The sequence below is a fragment of the Mastigoproctus giganteus genome, chromosome 1, assembly GCF_048544385.1.
Source record: "Mastigoproctus giganteus isolate SK-2022 chromosome 1, ASM4854438v1, whole genome shotgun sequence".
Classification (NCBI taxonomy): domain Eukaryota; kingdom Metazoa; phylum Arthropoda; class Arachnida; order Uropygi; family Thelyphonidae; genus Mastigoproctus; species Mastigoproctus giganteus.
In genome coordinates, this window is record NC_143575.1 from 181,139,641 (window position 1) to 181,159,820 (window position 20,180).

The 20,180-nt window shown below is 36.2% G+C and overlaps 1 protein-coding gene across 1 annotated transcript in view; it reads left to right on the forward strand.

Annotated features, from left to right (window-relative positions):
• LOC150091336 (mitogen-activated protein kinase kinase kinase 4-like) overlaps positions 1–20,180 on the forward strand; it is a 350,375-nt gene that overhangs the window by 235,865 nt on the left and 94,330 nt on the right. The window lies entirely within an intron of this gene.

Genomic DNA, 20,180 nt, shown 5'->3' on the forward strand with positions numbered 1-20,180 from the left:
GCGAAACCGCCCTGATTGTTGTTGTTTGGTTTTTAGGAGCATTAGCAACCAAGGCCATATTGCTCCGGGATATGCGGTGGTCATTCCCTGACCTTTCTGCATCCTCGTATTTGGTGGTGACGGGCTCGAACCCCGGTCTAATCCAGAAGCATGTGCTACGCACTGCTGCTCCTTCCCACCTGGCTACGGAGGCACCAACCACCCTGATCGAGGTATTATTAGTATGTATTTTAATGTAATGCGTTCCAACAATTTGATTATATGGGTCGAGTTGCAAAAATATAGGTGTTTGTTTACTATAAATCGATGCACAAGAAGTTCTTGCAAAAAAAAAAGAAACTAAAACGATAAAAATGAAAAATACTAGTAAGTACGGTACAAATGATTTTTATTGCAGTATGTACATACCAAAAGAATATAAGTGAAGTATGTACTGTATTTTTATTTTGAAAAATAACTGATCAGCTTAGTTTGCACAGTTTTTTCCTTCTTATCTGCCTATATCTCTTTATAACATCGAATGTCATTTTGCAACGCCTGCCTTACTTTCATACCTCATTCGATGTTTGGATCTAGAAGAACACTCGGCGCCATTACATTTCTTCTTTACACTCATATTTGCGTATAAAGGGGTAAAGTTTTTAAAAAATAATCTTTAATAAAAAATACACAGCAAAAAGTATTTGTACAGCTTATGCACAGTCAACCGTTTGGAATCTAGAGTGTTTACTAATGTATGAATTCTAGCAGAGTCTGTATATAATGGGAGTTGTGACAACAGTCAGCGTGACCTTGAATCCATAATGCATTGACATACGTGCTGGTATTATAATACATACATACATATCAAATGTATTGGTGCATAATGCAGTTAATTTTTTTTTTCAATTTGTAAACCGTGCTATAGCGAAACCCGAGCTGTTCGAAACTACACTATGCGAGATATTTCTGTACATAAAAGTGGTTCTAAGAGTGAAGTTGCTAACTACAGACTGGTTAGTCTAATTTCAGTGGTAGGGTAGGGAAAATCTTAGAAACAGTGGAGTACAATCCAGGGACATTAAGTTAGATATGGCATTCTGAATAACTCACCACATGGTTTTGTTAAGGGAAAATTATGTTTAACTAACTTTGACACAGTTACTCCTGAGCTGGAGGTAGAGAACAATTTCAACATAGTTTGTTTGGATTTTAGCAAGACTTTGACTCAGTTCCTCATGAGAAATTATTGTATAAACTGGAGCCTTGTTGGTATTACTGGAAAAATTCTATGATGGTTTGCAGGGTGGCTGCAAGGCAAGAGGGTGTGAATAATGGATATCTCCCCTGGAACCGGTTCTTGTACCACTATTGTTTCTGATTTTCATAAACAACATTGACAATGGGATAGACGGCTTAATGTCAAAATTTGCAAATTATGTAAAGATTGGTAGAGTAGTTAATGATCATTACCAAGCAGCACTCCTGCAGGATGACTTGAACAGGCTGCAAGAATAGTTAGAAAAGTAGCAACTATGTTTTAATGCTGCAAAAAATGGAGGTCTTGGGGTATAGCAACTCCAAAATAAATTATACACTTGGTGAGGTTGAATTAAAAACAATAGAAACAGAAAGGGAGTTATAATACATGCAGGTGTGTACTTTTATGAGCAGTGTAAACTTGTAGCTAGGAAAGCTTACGGTGTACTATTGATGATTTATCGAAAATTATACTTTATGGAAGCCATAGTCCCACTGTGTAAGACCACATTTGGAATATTGTGTTCAAGTAGGAAGACCTCATCTGAGAAAAGGCAGTGAATTTTTTGAAAGGGTTCAAAGTTGGGCAACTCGCATGGTGAGATTCGCAAATCGGCAACTATATGAGGAAAGAATCTGAATGTGTGAGCTACAATGCTTGGCAACCGGGTGCCTCAGAGGTAAACTGATTGTAGTTTATAAGGCTATGCGAGAGGTTAGTAAAATGAACGAGGGCAAAATTTTCACTGTTACAAAGAATTCAGAACTTGTGGGCATAAATTTAAATTACAGGGGAGAGGTTTAGACTAGACTGCAGGATATTTTCTTTTAGTCAGTGAGTCATCGATCACTGGAACAGGTACTTGACACTGACAGTTTGAATAAATTCAAAGGTCAACTGGACAGTTACCTATGTGAGGAGTGAAGCAAATAATTTGTATTTTCTTATCCATCCTTTTTCCCTTTTTTTTCCCCTTCGGGCAATGCAACAAAAGCCTCTGACTTCTTTGCACTGTATGGCTATTACTATCAGTTGTCAAGAATTTTTAAGGAAGCCCTTCCAGCTTGTACAGAAAATAGACATATGAAAGAAGGCAGGTTTGACCCTAATGAGATGGAATACATATTGAATAAGTAGTGGGATGGAACAATATTGATTCCATACACTGATGGACCAGAAGGACCAGAACATTATGATAAAATGGATATATAAATAAACAAAATATAAATACAAAAGTAAAATACAACACAATAGTCAGTTTTGAATTAGATAAAAAAAATTACTAAATAAAAGAAAAAAATCAAGTAAAACTATCAGCACTTGGAAGGAGTCCAAAATGCATACATGCAAACTCTCAGGATATACAATGGTAACTCAGTCTTTTTGATCCCTTCACTATCATTGCAGTTTTTCTCTGTATTTTTTATTTATTTTTTTTTTTTTTTTTGCAAAAAAATCAGTAAAACTGCAGCTTTGCCATTAAATTCTGCAAATTTCTATTTATTTTTGAATATTAACCATAGTATGCTAGTCAATATTGTGTGTGTGTGTGTGTGTGTGTGTGTGTGTGTGTGTGTGTGTGTGTGTGGGCGGGTATAAATCCTTTTTCAAGTTCTCATTTGACTTGACTCCAGCTGAAATTGCAGATGAACTCAACAGTTATTTTGCATCAATGTCTACAGAAGAAAAACCCTTTGTGTCAATGAGAAATTATGGGAGTGATGTTGAAAGAAATGTAATTAATGATGTTGAAAGAAATGTAATTAATGATGTTGAAAGAAATGTAATTAATTATGTTGAAATTTCACATGTTTATTTAATGAAAAAACTTTCGAGCATTTCCAGTAAAACTCGTGGGGTTGATGGCATGTACCCTATAATCTTAAGGGAGGCGGCAAGTGAGTGCATTGAACCATTGAGGCTAACTATGAGAGCATACTGAACTCAGGAGTGATTCCGTTGGATTGGAAAAGTGCCAATGTGTCTCCAATACCTGAGCGGTTCTAAGAGTGAAGTAGGAAATTACTGGCCAGTTAGTATAACTTCAGTAGTAGGGAAAATCATGGAGACAATGATCAAAGGTGGAATTCAGGATCATTTAGATAGAAATGGAATTCTGAAGGATACTCAGCATGAGAATTCAAAAACACATAGTAGCTAGCCCATACTGTAAATGGTTGCTGAGTCTTCTACTTCCATTCTGGAAGTAGATTGTTCAACTAGACTAAATCACAAGATGATTGACTTACTTGTGGGCATTTCCACTGAGAAGCACTTGCTCTTTTATTCAGTAGAGAAATACTTTATTGCTGTTTGTTACTACATGTGTACAAGTTTCCCTTGAAAAATGTTCTTATAAATGCCAGTGTAGCACAAATTTGATTAATTGGCAGTGCATTATTTTGAAATTTGAAATTTTTTATGCACTAGTTTCCAGCAACTCTCAATATCATTGAAAATGAAGCAATGGAAGTTTTACAGTGTCAGTTCTGCCAAGTTCAGTGTGAGATCCTACTCAGGTGCTGTTGTGAAGAAGAAAGAGTTGATGTACAGTTGGGAACTGACAAAGTGCACAGGTATCAAATATTTAAAATCAAGTTATTCAAGTCCTCTTCTGAACGTTATCAGTTTTTCAAACCTTTTTAACATTTTCTTCCCCTCTTTTTTGCCCCTTAATATTGTTAATCTCTCCTGGACTTCTGTTTGCCTGCTCATTGTAACGAAATTTGTGTTGTGTAGATATTCTTCTTGTGTCTTCAATTGTTTATGAATTGAACTTGCACATGATTAAACTTGGAAGCAGCTGGTGGTTACAACCCTTATGAATTTGATTGTAATTTATTATGTAAATATTTTCTTATAAACATTTCTAGTTTTTGTTATACTGTCAGCTCTATCATTGCACCCTTTCATTTTGAATTTTCTCAAGTTATTTTGAATTGTTACTGTAACACTGTACCATGTTTTCTGTTATTTTCATTGAATATTATCTGGTTTTTTGATAAATAAAATTTAGTAAATAAAAATAAATAATTATTTTAAATAATTAGTGTCAGACAGTGTTAACTACATAATCATTTTGTAGTAAACATTTTTGTAATTAACTAATAAAAAGTCAATCGATATTTTCTTGGTTTACTGGAAATGTGCTTATAGTCCAAGCTAACTTAAAAACTACAAGTGAAATACATTTCTGTGACATGATATGCATTGTTATTTGTATAAAGTTAAACTAAAGTTGTCTCAAAACAAAAATGCAATTTTGTAGTTAATGTTGTCTGACACTAAACCCTCGAATTATAAGTCACAATTATTTAAATATATTTATGTTAAATATATAGACAGACAAAATATGTAATGGTATTGGGAACCAAAATATTTGAATTGTAGAAAATTTAACTTGAAATTTGTAACCAAATTTAGTTAATATTGAATCTTTCACTATCTTCTTTTGACAGGAACTTAAACATAGCATGAATGGTTGTGTTACTCATCTTATTGGCTCAACTGATAAAACTTCTCTGAATGCTGTGCATTCACTGAATTCAGCAATCACATCATCAGGAAAGATGAGTATTCAGCAAATTACGTGGCCACATCAATCATATCGAGTTGAAAATACTTCCTCCGTACCTTTGATGAGTGCAGAAGATTGGTTATCCAAACGCAGGTTGCAACTTATATATTACAATTTCTTTTCATATGTATTAAATATTATACTAATAATATTCATGTTCAGAATGACAGCATTGCTTTAACAGACTATTTTCTTAAAGTTCATTAGCACTCACTGGATGTCACTAGTAATTTTAAAATATTGTTGATTAAAATGGTAGTCATAAATATTTCAAGTTTAACCTTATAGCAGGTGCATTTGTTGTATTTTATAAATCAGAAAAATAGAGTGGGCCAGTTAATAAGAATATCTTATAATGAGTGATTTTAACTTTCCAGATATTGACTGGAACTTGTGGGTTGGTCACTCACACACTAGCAAGACTTTTTTGGATTTATTGGATGACTGTTTTCCACAGCAGCATGTTAGAGAGGCAACAAGAGGGTGTAATGATCTTGATCTGATTATGAGCAGTGATTATTCATGCATTAAGAATCTACAAATAAAAGAACCATCAGGTGGCAGTGATCACAATGTATTCATGTGGGATTTACTTAAAGATATAACTACCATCAATGGTTAAAAAAAATGGGTTTTTGCTTTCATAAAGACAACTACAGTGGTCTCAGACAGTTTTTAAATTCTATACTGTGGGACCAACTATGATGTTATCGTCAGCAAATTCTAAATGGGAAGCATTCGAGGAATTAATCATAGAAGCTACTAGACTTTTCATACCAATTAAGAAATACTTTTCAAGGTTTAGGCTTAAGTGGAAGTCAGATCAACTGATGAGACTTGTTGCACAGAAGGAAAATGCATGGGCTGCATATAAATTATCAGCCAACACAGAAGCCTATAGTGGATATAAATTAGTCTGCAATCAAGTCAAAGGAGATTAAGCAAGTGAAAGTTAAGATTAAGCATATAAATTATCAGCTGACACAGAAGCCTATAGAGGATATAAAATTAGTTTGCAATCAAGTCAAAGGAGATTAAGCAAGTGAAGGTAGATTACGAGAAATCTTTGGCAAATGATGCCAAGGAAAACAGTAAAGACTTCTTTACTTATGGAAACACTAGAAAGAAGAGGATGAATGACATTGGTTCACTTGATATCAGTGTTTCAACTGTTGATCATTATGCTGCTGAGATAGCTGACAAACTGAATGAGTATTATTTTTCTACATTACATATAAGGAATTCTTTAGGGAAGTAGATGCCAGAAGTTTATCATAATCTAATAGGGAACTAAATTATTTTTGAATAACTGATAGGAAAGTGGAAGAGAAATTGCTGACATTAAATGTAAGGAAGGCACGTGGGACAGATGGAATCTATCCAATTATATTAAAGGTGGTAACAAAGGAAGTAATCCAACACTTAACCATTAATAAGAAGGCATCTTTGGATTCAGGGAAGGTTCCCACGGATGGAAGATGTGCAAATGTATCCCTAATTCACAAAGGGCGGTGTGAGTAATTACAGACCTGTTAGTTTAACTTCCCTTCCAGGGAAAATAATGGAGTCACTGGTTAAAGAAGTAAGCAGGACCATCTACACAAGACTGCAGTTATACATCAGATGCATATGGGTTTCTAAGGGGAAATATTGTCTGAGCAATGTGATTGGATACTACAATGTTGGTCACAAAGGAACTGGATGCAAAAAAATAATTTTGATATTATTTACTTGGATTTCATGAAAGCTTTTAATACTTTTGCACATATGGCTGCTGTACAGAGTGGCATTAAGGGCAAGTTGCTGTTATGACTAAAGTTATGGTTTAGTGGGAGAAGACAGAGAGTGGTAATCAGTGGACTTGCCCTTCATGGACTAATGTTATTTGTGGAGTTCCCCGGGGTTTGGTTTTGGGCCCATTGTTATTTTCTATATTTATCAACAATACTGAAGGCATATCAGGTGTAATGTCCAGGTTTGTAGATGATACAAAGGCTGTCAGGGTGATTAATGACTGTAATGATGATATGCTCCTGCAGTAGAATTTAGAAAAGTTAGAGAAATGGCAGTTGAAGTTTAACATTGATAAATGCAGAGTACTGTATATGGGTAGCAGTAGTCCCAGAGTAACATACCAGCTGTGTGTTACTCAGTTTATTTTCTGTTTATGTTTATGTGTATTTTCTGTTTATGTGTGAGAACAGTGGTGAGCTGTAGTGGGCTCGCGAGAGCCTATTGTTATTTTTTTTTGAAAATTTGGGAGCCCATTGTTGAGACAATCATTTATTTTTACAAATGATGAAATCCTGAATGCAGTTATTGTGTATCCAGAGCCGAAACTATGGTGGGGTGAGTGGGGCCCCATTCCGAGCATTTTAATGGCGCAATCAATTGGTTATGTATTTTAAAATTGCTAATTTTTTTATTTAATTATAGCCAGATCTCTGTTTAATGAACTTCTTTATAGCAATTTTTTTTTTAATTCCACTTGGTAATTACATTTAAAATAGTTTCCATTGAACAAAGAAAATTTCCATGTAACAAACGTATTAGGAGAGATAACTTTGTATACATTGTTCTCACCTCTGGCCTTTAGGCAGTTTAGGTAATTAGAAAGTACAAATTAAGGGTGAAAGGGATTACCACTTCACACAGTGGTGTCTGTAAAACCTATGCAGTCACATACCAAGAAGTCACACTAGTCAATGTTTTCCATAGCCAGTCAGAGGATTAAGAGGATTCCCGAGATGGATTATAGCCTCTGGTCAACCTGTGTTGTGGTTCCCCTTTACTCCGGCAAACGGACATATGTTTTTTGGAGAAGTGGGTGATCCACACCTTCCAGTAAATTTCTCCTGTCTATGTTTACATGGTCACAGTACCTGAATATCCATGTGATTCCGACATTTTGCACTGTATTCAAAGAACTAGTGACAGTAGCAACGTAGGGGAGGGGGATTGCGGCAACTAAAATATTATATAAATTTTACGAAGATGAAATGTTGGCAGATTTTGAAACTTTGTTAAGGCTTTCACTGTAGAAAATGTTCTAAAATATAATGGCATACAGGCAGTTATTAAAAAAAAAAAAAAACTATCACCAATCTCCAAAAAACCAACGCGAATTAAGGATGATTGCTAAAGAACTTGAAATGGAAACTATAAAGATCAGTCATGTGTTCAGGGCGCCTCCATAGCCAGGTGGGAAGGAGCAGCAGTATTATGATTGCATTTGGTTTTTATTTCTTGAATTTTTTTCCTTTTTCTCATTAATTAGCATTAGCATTAGTAGAGGCATATGATGCAAGAAAGCAAGCTTATGTAGCATCAGCCAAAAAAAAAACCATTTCACCCCTCCGTTCGTTCGAAATACCTATCCATCTGAGCCTTAAATTTATTTAGGCTATCAACTTCCACAACAAGGGATGGAAGTCTGTTCCACCAACCAACTACCCGCTGGCTAAAGGCAAATTTCCGTACATCTGTCTTTCCTCAATTTGAATTTATGCCCTCTCAGGTGATTATTCTAATGGAAGTGAAAAATAAATATCTTGTTAACAGTTAATTACTAATAAACTAATAATATATAAAAGTGATTGTTTTTACTTCACTGCACACATCTCACAATGTAATATCCACTCAGCTTTTTATAATATTTTACTTGTTTCCTCCTAGATTTTTAATAAAAATTGAAATACAGCACTTGTTTCTTGAATTTTGTGATTTAATAAAATAAACAAATAGCAACACATACTTCAGATCGTGGTGTGCAGTCAACATTTTTGTGAAATGTTATATTTCAGTAACACGTTAAGTACAAAATTTGATCAAAAAATTAATTTTATTCAGTGATTATTTACATTTTTAATATTCTTTGATGTAATCTCATGCAACCATATCCTTATTGTGAATGGTTTTAGTTGGTCCATTGTGTTTGGATTTCTTGAATCAATTCAGATTGTTCCCCTTTCATGTCCTGTTTTAATTTTGGGAATGGCTAATTGTTGCTGGAGAATAAAGTGAGTGCAACTGAACGGGAATGTTTTTGTTAGGGAGGACAGAAATTGCTGGACAGTGAGTGACATGGTGCATCATTATTGTGAAGGAGCCAATCATTTTGCTTTTTATTTATTCATTTATTATTATTATTATTATTTATTTATTTTTATTTTTTTTTTTTTGTTGCAGATTGCATCTCTCTCAAGAATTTACATTAATTTAAAATAATTTACACTTTTAATATTCTCTGATGTACTCTCCTTATTGTACCCATATCCTTATTGCAAATGCTTTTAGTTGGTCCATTGTGTTTGGATTTCTTAAATCAATTCAGATTGTTCCCCTTTCATGTCCTGTTTTAATTTTATGAATGGCTAAATGTTGCTGGAGAATAAAGCGAGTGCAGTTGAATGAGAATGTTTTTGTTGGGGTGGGGACATAAATTGCTGGGCAGTGAGTGATATCTTGCATCATTATTGTGAAGGAGCCAGCCATTTGCTTTTTATTATCATTTTATTTTTTTGGTGCAGGTTGCATCTTTCAACCGTTTTAAAACTTCTTGGTAGTAGGCTGCATTAACCTTGCAGAACAAATGCAATCAGCGTGACCTTCACATGAATGTCATGTGAAACATTCAAGTTCATGCTGATTGCATTAAGAATTCCATGCCTTTTTGACTTTATTGACAACATATTTTTCCTTCAGGAGTTTTGAACTTTGATTTCCTGGTCGTAACCATTTCCTCCCCCACCACCAAGCTTCATCAGCTGTTATAATTTTTGTTAAAAATTGCAGAATCGGACAGTTTTCTCATGAAAGAATGCATGTACCAAACTTGGTGCTTGCCTTTGTCTCACTCAAAATGACCTGAACCAAACCAAACAAAAGCACACCTCCTTAGTGCAAGTTTTCAAATGGTCAGTTGTTGATATGATTGAATGATGATGTGGATGCCATTGATGTTTTGATCCCTTCATCTTCAAGCAAAAGATTTCTCTTATGAAACCACTTAAACTGTTTTTTTTTTTTTTTTTTTTAAACATCGTAGCATTCTTGTCTTAACGCATTAACTGCATGTTGACACATAAGCATGAAAGGATTTTTAATCTACATGGATGAGAAACCTCTTGACTTTAAGAACCATTTTCTACTGATTTCACTAAAGAAAATCCAGATATGTTTGTCAAGCAACTTTTGGAAGTGGCTGACTAATTCAGCTATAGCGATAAGAAAGCCCAAAAATGCCTATGTACTTCTCAGTCCAGATTGTCTAAATCCCATTCTGGATTTTAGTTCATTAAGGATGCAGGTCAAGATGGCAGTGAACATAATAAACTTTAATAAGCATTTCATGTATTTTTGTGTCTGACAAGTTTACAACAAAATATGTTTGCATAGTGTTGAAATTTCATAATTTTTGGTACATATGATTAATAAGAAAAACAAGTGTTCACTCAAAACATCTTTCTGCTTGACCATGCATAACAAGTTAAAATCTGCTGTGAACATGCTCAAAATATTGTAGGCTCTACTCACAATCTTTTAGTTAATGCTACGTATTCAATAATTATAAAATCGTTCACCAGACTTTTTGATCAAACCGTGTACAACACATACATCTCACATTTTTGCTGTGATTAATGTAATAATTAAATGGGAATAATTCATTACCTATATATTTAGCAAATTGATGATAAAAAACAAGCACTCGAGAAAGCAACAAATATTAGCATTGCTTAAACTGGGAACTTTTCATTTCTTTTCTACCCATCTATCATATTGCCTGTTCATTCCCTCAGTCAACACACATCAACAGACAGGCAGACGGTGCTTCAGCTGTAATACGTAGTATTAATAGCCGGTGATACATGTGAAAAAAAAAAAGGAAAAAAGTTAGTTATATAATAATTGATAGATTTCTGTTTGTCTGATTTTATTGAAATGGAGAAATCTTTCTAATTACAATATACCAAATATAAAATTGAATGAAAATTTGTCTACTGGGAGCAAAATTGTTATATGTGGATAATGATGGATATAGTGAAAACATATATGTTCTTTTAATCTATGTAAACATGCCTAAAAATGCATTAAAGGAGGGGACTAGCAAGTTGTCAATCCCAGAGCATATTTTGGCCAACTCTGGTGCATAAAAATAAAAACTTACAAACATGTAAAACTTGGTTTTCTATATCTATGTTATACAATTTATTTATGTTAATATTAAATGTTATGCACAGTGTTGACAACTGATAGTGTTGCAATGCTATTACTGTATTGAAACTTACCAGCACTATCTACTGTTGGTCCCATAGTAGGTAGCTGTTGTTGGTGACTCAGTTGTCAGGAAACATGCTTTATAAAAAAGGATGGGTGGAATAGGACCAGAGTATATCTGCTTAGGGCAACAGCTGATGCTGAATAGCAGCTACATCTTTTAAAGGCACAAAAGGTGATACTATTGTACACAGTGGTACAAATGATATTAAGAGTAGGAGATCTTAGGATATGATTAGCAAGTATAGTGTAATGCTAAGAAACAGTTGAGTTAAGATTGAAAGTGTGTATCTGAAATTCTGACAAGACACTACATGAGGGAGCACACGATGAAAGCCTTCTCAATTAATTCAACCCTAGAGAGACTGCAGCACTTGTGGGGTAGAATTTTCTCATTATGTTCTGTGCTTGTTAACAGGGAGGCTAGTTTATGTGGGTGAGATACACTTAAATAAAAGGGATGCAAGAATATTTGCAGATGTTATCGAGGCAGAGTTAGGTGTGTCGGAAAACTGCTAGCTTGGGAAGATAAATAGACCAGTGGGTCAACAATAGCCACAGGCAGAGGTGTAAGTGATTCTGGTGCTTCTTCTATTGGGAAATGTAGCCTGGAAAGCAAAGGTGTTGGGAATTGCAAGGTCTGCTGGGAGTCATCATGGAACAAGTAAATGCATGGGATGTGTTAGGGTAACTAAGTGTAAGGGCACCTCTGTAGCCAGGTGGGAAGGAGCAGCAGTGCATAGCAGCACATGCTTCTTGATTAGACCGGGGTTCGAGCCCATCACCACCAAATACGGAGGATACGGAAAGGTCAGGGAATGACCACCGCATATCATGGAGCCTTAGTTGCTAATGCTCCTAAAAACCAAATAACAAACAAACAACTAAGTGTAAGAACAGGTGCTTGTATACGTGCATGTGCACTAAGGTTAGAAGCATAGTAAATAAATTTTATGAATTTGAAGTACTGGTTAAGTAATCAAATGAGGATGTTGAGGGATATTGGAGGCATAATGTCACTTATGGCATAAGGAATGCAGAATTTGAATATGGCGAGTACAATGTGTACAGAAAGGACAGATAGCACAGAAGAGGGGGGGGGGCATGAAAAGCCCAAACACGAGAGGTATTAAAACCTATAGTACTTAGTACCATGCATGGGTTGGAGGGTGAGAAGATGAAAGAAGATGCTTGTTGACGTTAGACTTGAACTTCTATAAATTGTAATTTTTAGGAAATACATATGAAGGTTGTTCCAGAAAATGGAAGTCGAAGGAATGAATGAGGAAGAAGAAAAGTTAGTTCTGTGAATTTCGAGTTGGACAGTAAAAGGAGGTTGACTGATTGCGGCATGTGTTCAGACTGCTTTGGAAGAGAGAGAGAGAGACAGAGAGAGAATTATAGAAGTCAATTCAGTGCCCATGGAAGTATCTATAGAAAAGGCATGCATCAGAAACAGGATGTCTGTGAGACAGAGTGGAGAGACTGTTAGAGATGAGTCATTAATTAATCTAACTGTCCTCTTTTGAATGGGATCTAGAAGCCTGAGAGAGGTTTTGGGGGCACTGCCCCAGATGTGGGAACAATATTCAATGGTAGGGCAGATTTGAGACTTGTACAGAGTGAACAGCTGTTTGGAAGAAAAGTAATGACAAGAGCAAAAGAGAAAACCCAGTTTTCTCTTTTGGTGTAATCCCCAATAGAGATATATGATCTTGCCTAGAAATCAGAGTGTCATCAAAGATAAGCATAGGAGCAGAAGAATCCTTTTTATGTGATATAAGACAGGACAGGGTTTTAGGAGGAATTAAATCAACTAAGTTATAATTGCCCCACTGGAGAATTATCTGGAGCATTTAAGGAATTGGTAATGGATATTCGAGAAGTTGAAGCTCTTTGAGCAGGGCAAGGTTTCTCAAACTGGAAGGTAGAATGCAATGTGCTATCATCAGCAAAACTATGAATAGGATTTCCATTGATGGAAGAAGGTCATTAATATACAAGAACAAAAGCGTGGGAGAAAGAACTGAACCTTGGGAACACCAGCATTAGTGGATAAGTTAGAAGACAGAGCCATTTACCATCACCTGCAGTGAGCAGTCAGAGAGTAAACGTGATACCCAATTACCAAAAACAGTTGGCAAACTATAAGATGGAAGCTTATTTAGAAGAGAGAGAGAGAGAGAGAGAGAGAGAGGTTTATGCCAAACCTTTGAAATGTCAAGAGTAACTGCTTGAGTTTCACCAAACTTTTCCATTGAATTTGTCTAAAGATGGGTGACGTAAGCCAGAATATCAGTGGATCGACATTGATGGAATCCATACTGACAATTGTTGATCAGATGGAAGATTCCTAGATAATTTTAGAGTTAGCTGTTAATTGTTTTCTTCATTACTTTGGAAAGAGTTGAGGTGATTGCAGTGGGATGATAATTAGATGGGAGGGATTCTCTTAGTCTTGATTAAGAGTATTTTCTTAATTAAGAAGCATATAAAATCTAAGGCAGTGCATCCAGTTGATATTGGTGGCTAGCGCAACGTTGAGTTAGTTTCTTGTGACAAAGCATTGGGAAAACAAAAATGAGAATAGGAGTGTGTTATGGGCCTAATGACTAATGATTATGATGAAGCTATACAGAAATAGTGTGGCATTACATCAGACTGTCTTAAATAGTATGAACCAGAGCTGTAATGCTCAATACGTTCTACGTTGATATCAATATTTGTAAAATAATAAGAGAAGTTTACCTCAATATGGTACATAGAATACCTTAATTTACCTCAATATAGTCTTATTATAACTTCTCTTATTATAAAATAAGAGAAGTTAACAGTCTGATTTGTAAAATAATAACTTCTCTTATTATTTTAAAAATCAGACTGTCTTATAATGAATGAAGTTAACTTTCCAGATACCAACTTATTAATCTAATATTAATAGATATAAATAAAATGTCATGAAATTTCATGATTTTATGAAAAGTGCTTTATGAAATTATAATTACATGTGTATGGTGATTCTACTTTTATATGCTCTAATTACAATGTAACGTGAGTTATGAACTATATATTAGGTCACCAAAAGAAGATTGTATGGCAGTTGCACTGCTTTCAGATCCAAGCCACATCATTCATGGAGAGAGAGAGAGAGAAGCAGGAACCACTATTCAATCCATAGGTTGAGTGATATGTCTTTGTTTTTAAATTGAAAATGCATTATGTTCCTCTTTTTTTCAGTTGCTATACTGATTTCTAATTGTGATTTGTTATTAGCAGATAGGGCTAATTTGGATATTAATATACATGCAAGGTGCTATTGCTCAAACATCTCTTCAGATTGCTCACTTCTAAGTAAAATAAACCATACACATGCACTGCAAAAAAAAAAAAAGATATTTTTTATAAACTGACAAGCATTATTAAAACTATTCTTGAATATGTTTGTCCCCGACGAATGTAAAATACCCCTAGGTTTTTTTTTTTTTTTCCCCCGTGTGCTGTCTTTTACAGTTGTTTTGCTCACATCTAATTTCAACAGCATTTTTTTTTTTTTTTTTTTTTTTTTTTAATAGAGATACCTGCCTTTATTGGGCCCTTCTAGAGAAACCAACTTAATTTTCTTAGAAATAACTCTCTTTTCTCATTTCTCAAGTATATTTCACTGATTGACATACTATTTAATTACATTACATACTATAATTAGTGCAAACACAGTTTTTGGCACATGTACACAGCTGATCTGCCAGGAAGCATACAATTTAACTTGGGGGGGGGGGCACTGTGTACTATACTAGCTGCAAGCATACTGGACTAGTACCCATGACACGTTGCCATGGTCATTATACAGTGTTTTGGGGGGCATGTCGGTTAATCCAGCAAGTCAGTTAAGAGAGCTTCTACTGTAGTTTTTAAACAATTAATGAACTTCAGAAAAGTTGACTAAGATTGGCTACCCTGTTTAGAACAACACTTGTGTGGCAAAGCCTGTATTTTATTTTGGCTTCTTTAATTTATGATAACTTGCAAACAGGGTCATTGTTCCGTACAGTATTTCAGAACATATTTTTCTTCACTAATGATCTGATGGCAAAATATCTGGACAAATACTTTCCCTGTGTATGTGTAGTTTACAATTGTCACATCCACCAGTTCTTTAAATTTTTTAATTTTGTATATGAGTTTACAATAATGTTTTCCCATTCTTCATTAATGAAACACCTTCCATCCATTATTAGTAGTAAGATCTTCTTTGAAGATCTTACTACTAAAAGTAAAATCTACTAAATCTTACTACAAAAATACAAAATAGAAAATAAAGTCACCTTTCCTGAGGCACGTAGACAAGTTATGTTGACCATGCCTAGTAGTCTTTCCTATGCAACTCGCACCTGGAACTCAGTCTCTACTGCAGCTCAAACAGATGTATCAGTTCCACCTAACACCTCTCTAGCGAACTGGCTCAAATCTATGCTTTCAACCTCAAAGAAAGATAATCCTCCAAAAAGAACTAGCGAAGCCACAAATACTCCAATCAGCATTCCTATTCATACCCCATCAGTCCCAGTTGGAAAAGAACAATTAAAATCTGAAACAGTCTCTAAAAAAACAAATCTCCCTCCAAAAGCATGGATGTAGATGAGCTGCTAGAAAATGACGAACCCATTCTAGAACTCCATGCAGATGACACCATGGATACTGGATGCCTCACATTCTCTAAAAAGGACCGGAAAAAATGTCCCACATACAGAAAACAGTCAGATGAATCACCCTCAGGTAAACCTAAATAATTCATAAGATCATACAATGGAATTGCAGAGGACTAAGCAATCATTCTGATGACTTAAGAGATTTCATAGCTCAATTTAATCCCATAGGTGTATGCTTACAGGAAACATTCTTGTCACCCCAAGTTTTGCCAAAATTTTCAAGTTATACCATTTACAGACGAGATAGGAACTCAGAATCACCTGCACGTGGAGGAGTTGCTATTCTTGTTAACGCTAACATACCATCCAGGTCGATCCAATTGAGAACTACCCTAGAAGCTGTGGCAGCTCGCGTTGCAGTTGGTACATCATTTACCATTGTATCCATTTATGTTCCGCCCTCCGCACCACTTCTGCTTTCAGAACTTGACAACCTCATTGCACAACTCCCAACTCCAATTTGTCTTTTCGGTGACTTTAATGGACACCATCCATTGTGGAGATCGACCACAATGGATAGAAGGAGCAAATTGATGGAGGAATTCATGCATAATAATGATCTTAATTTATTAAATTCTGGATCTCCTACCTACATCCACTTAGCAACCGTATCTGCTTCCACAATAGACTTGTCAATTTGTTCACCCTCCATATTTCCAATCATGACATGGGCAGTATTAACTGATCCCTTTAACAGTGATCTTTCCAATTATTTGCTCGCTACAAACAGGGGTAACTTCAAATCCCAATCAACGATCCACTTGGCAGTTTAAAAAGGCAAACTGGGGTGGCTATTCTGCCCAGATACGCTTAGACAGATTTTATGTTCAAAGAAAACATATAGATGATGTAAACACTTACATAACAAATCAGATTCTGACTGCAGCTAACGCCTCCATTCCAAAATCCGCACCATATAGAAAACACAGAAATCATTGGTGGAATACAGATTGTTTAATTGCCAAACAGGAAAAAAACTGCGCTTGGAATAATTTCCACAAGTATTCCACCACTAGTAACCTAATTGCTTTTAAAAGACTAAAAGCAAAAGCTAGACAAGTTAGGCGGAAAGCAAAACGGGATTCATGGATTGCTTTTGCCTCCACCATTACCAAAGCCACGGATACACAGGTCATCTGGAAAAGAATACAGGCACTAAATGGCAAATTTGCTCGGCAGCCCTCTCCGAAACTTCATTGGAAAGGGAAAGATATTTCTACTCCCGACGAAGTTGCAAATGCTTTAGCAGAATCATTTGCAAAAATCTCGGCTTCTGCCACCTATGCCTCCACCTTCCAGAACATCAAAGCAGGTGCAGAACGGTATAAAATTAACTTCTCCATGCACGCCGTTCATTCCCACACAACCAACCGTTTACGTTATTAGAACTTCAAGAATCATTAAACAGATCTTCCAATAGTGCTGCAGGTCCAGATGGAGTTCATTACATTATGTTAAAGCTTCTACTTGGAAAAGACTTGAGAACCCTATTAATTTTTTACAATCGGATCTTCTCTGAAAATGCCTATCCATCTTCATGGCGCCATTCGTTCATTATCGCTTTACCAAAACCAGGAAAAAATCCTTCCTGTGTTGAAAACTACAGGCCAATATCTCTTACGAGCTGCGTGGAAAAAATTTTCGAAAGAATGGTTCATACTAGGCTCACTTACATCCTGGAGTCAGAGAATCTCCTTCCAGATCACCAGTATGGCTTTTGAAAAAATAGATCGACCCTAGATGTGCTCATTAAAGCAGTCTCATATCTGAAATACCTTTGTCATGAAACAACATCTAGTCATGGTCAATTTAGATCTTGAGAAGGCATTTGATACTACATGGCGGCATGGTATTATTATGGACCTTTACCATCTGGGGCTTAGGGGTCATTTGCCAGAAATAATCCAAAATTTCATGCAATTGTGTTATTTTCAAGTCTGTTACAAAAATGTCCTCTCTACCTCTCACATTCAGGAAAAGGGAGTCCCGCAGGGATCAATAGTCAGTCCAACACTGTTTTCAATCCAAGTTAGCAGCATGACATGCAATATCCCAAAAACTGTTCAAACTTATATGTATGCTGATGATCTTACAATTTCCTGTCAATCTCAAAGTATGAATACCATTGAACGGCAGCTACAACTTGCCATAATCAAAATAGAATCCTGGACTTCACGGAACAGTTATAGACCATCAGAAAAGAAATGCACTGTCACTCACTTTTGCAAGAAGCGAGCTCTCCATCCCGAACCTGAATTACAAATAGACAATACTCCAATCCCGCTTGTTAATACTGTTAAATTTCTTGGACTACTATTAGACTGCAAACTAAATTTCCAAGCTCACATCACTTATTTGAGAACTTCTTGTTTAAAGCATTTGAATATACTTCGTTTGGTCTCATCTATGTCATGGGGAGCTGATCGGTGTACTTTGCTGCATCTTTATAGAAGTTTAATCCGTTCACGGCTAGATTATGGTTGTCCAGTGTATGACTCTGCCAGGAGCACTACTTTAAAACGGCTAAATATGATCCATCACAGTGCTCTGAGGACTGCGCTGGGATCTTTCAGGACTTCTCCAATCCAAAGTCTGTATATTGAAATGCATGATCCCCCATTACACCTGCGTAGAAGAACACTACTGCTTCACTACATTGCTAAGATCCAGAGTCTACCATCATTGCACCCAAGTTGGGAGTATCTCTATAATACTCGTTGGGATGCCTTCTATGAGAGCTGTTTGTTTGTTTGTTATTTGGTTTTTAGGAGCATTAGCAACTAAGGACATATTGCTCCGGGATATGCGGTGGTTATTCCTTGACCTTTCTGCATCCTCCGTATTTGGTGGTGACGGGCTTGAACCCCGGTCTAATCAAGAAGCGTGTGCTTACGCACTGCTGCTTCTTCCCACCTGGCTACGGAGGCGCCCTCTATGAGAGAAAGCCAAATGAAAATAGACCTGCCTCTCTCAGTATCAAAGAGCTTGTTCAGACTTGGAATGTCAATTTAAATGAAATTTTCCAAGACACAACTACACCAGTTGCTCCTTGGACATATGTGTCTGTCTCTCAAGATACACACTTCCTCCAGTGGGGGAAAAATATACCTTCCTGCAATATCAGACAGTTACATTCAGCTCATGCTATGAAAACCATGCCTGTAAAATTTATACGGATGGTTCAAAAACTGAGAGTATGGTAGGTGCTGCGGCAGTTTTTCCTTTATGTACAAGTTCAGCCACACTACCGCTTGCTTGCAGCATCTTCACAGGTGAATTATATGCCATTAAGTTAGCACTTAGTAAGATAATTGAGCTTTCCGTCTCATCTGCCACAATTTACACAAATTCTCTTAGTGCTGTCTCTGCCATAAGGAAGAATTCCTCCATTTCTCACCCTACATTGAAATAGATTCATTCCGAGCTATTCGCTTGCAGTGTGTCCAATCAGGCAATCAGTTTTTGCTGGAACCCTGGCCATTCAGGCATTCCGAGAAATGAAAGTGCTGACTTTGCCCCTAAACATCCTCAATCCGCTCTCTCACAACATCCTCAGGTTCCTTTCTCTGATTTTAAGTCTCTCATATGCAAAGCCTGCTACGATAAATGGTCACAGACCTGGAGAAGTGACACTAACAATAAACTTTACCAGATAAAAGAAGATCCAAAGCTGTGGCTATCTGGCTTCCGAAGAAACAGACGAGAGGAAGTGGTACTGGCAAGACTCAGAATTGGACACACTCACCATACTCATCTCTTCCTATTATTGGGTGAAAGCCCACCACAGTGCTCATCCTGTCAGATGCAACTTACAGTCCGTCATTTGCTGGTTGATTGTCCCTTACATTCAACCATCCGGTCAAACACTTTTCAGTCACTCTCTACATTGAATATATCACCTGATTTATCTCGCATCTTAGGAAATTAAGCAAATATTGAAAAACTTTTATTATATCTAAAACATATTGGTTTGTACAGAAGCATATAATTTAATCTCTCTAACAATACGCTTTTTGTCAATTAACGATGAAGAGCCACAATTTGGCCTTAGTAGCCCTTGTGTAGTTAAACCGAACTACAACAACAACCAGTCAACATCTGGAAAGTTAAAATCCCCCATTATGAGACATTCTGATTTGCTGACTCACTCTATTTCCTTGTATAGCTATTCGGTATACTCATCACAGTCATTAGGCCTGTAACACAATTTTATTTTTCTGTGGTTGTGTCACGCCAAACTGACTCAGCATTGCACTTATCACCCATGTCAACTGGATGCGCACTGCCTTAGATATAATATTCTTCTTAGCTAAGAGCATAAACCCTCCATCTCTCATGCCTCCGTAGCCAGATGGGCAGGAGCAGCAGTGCATAGCACACG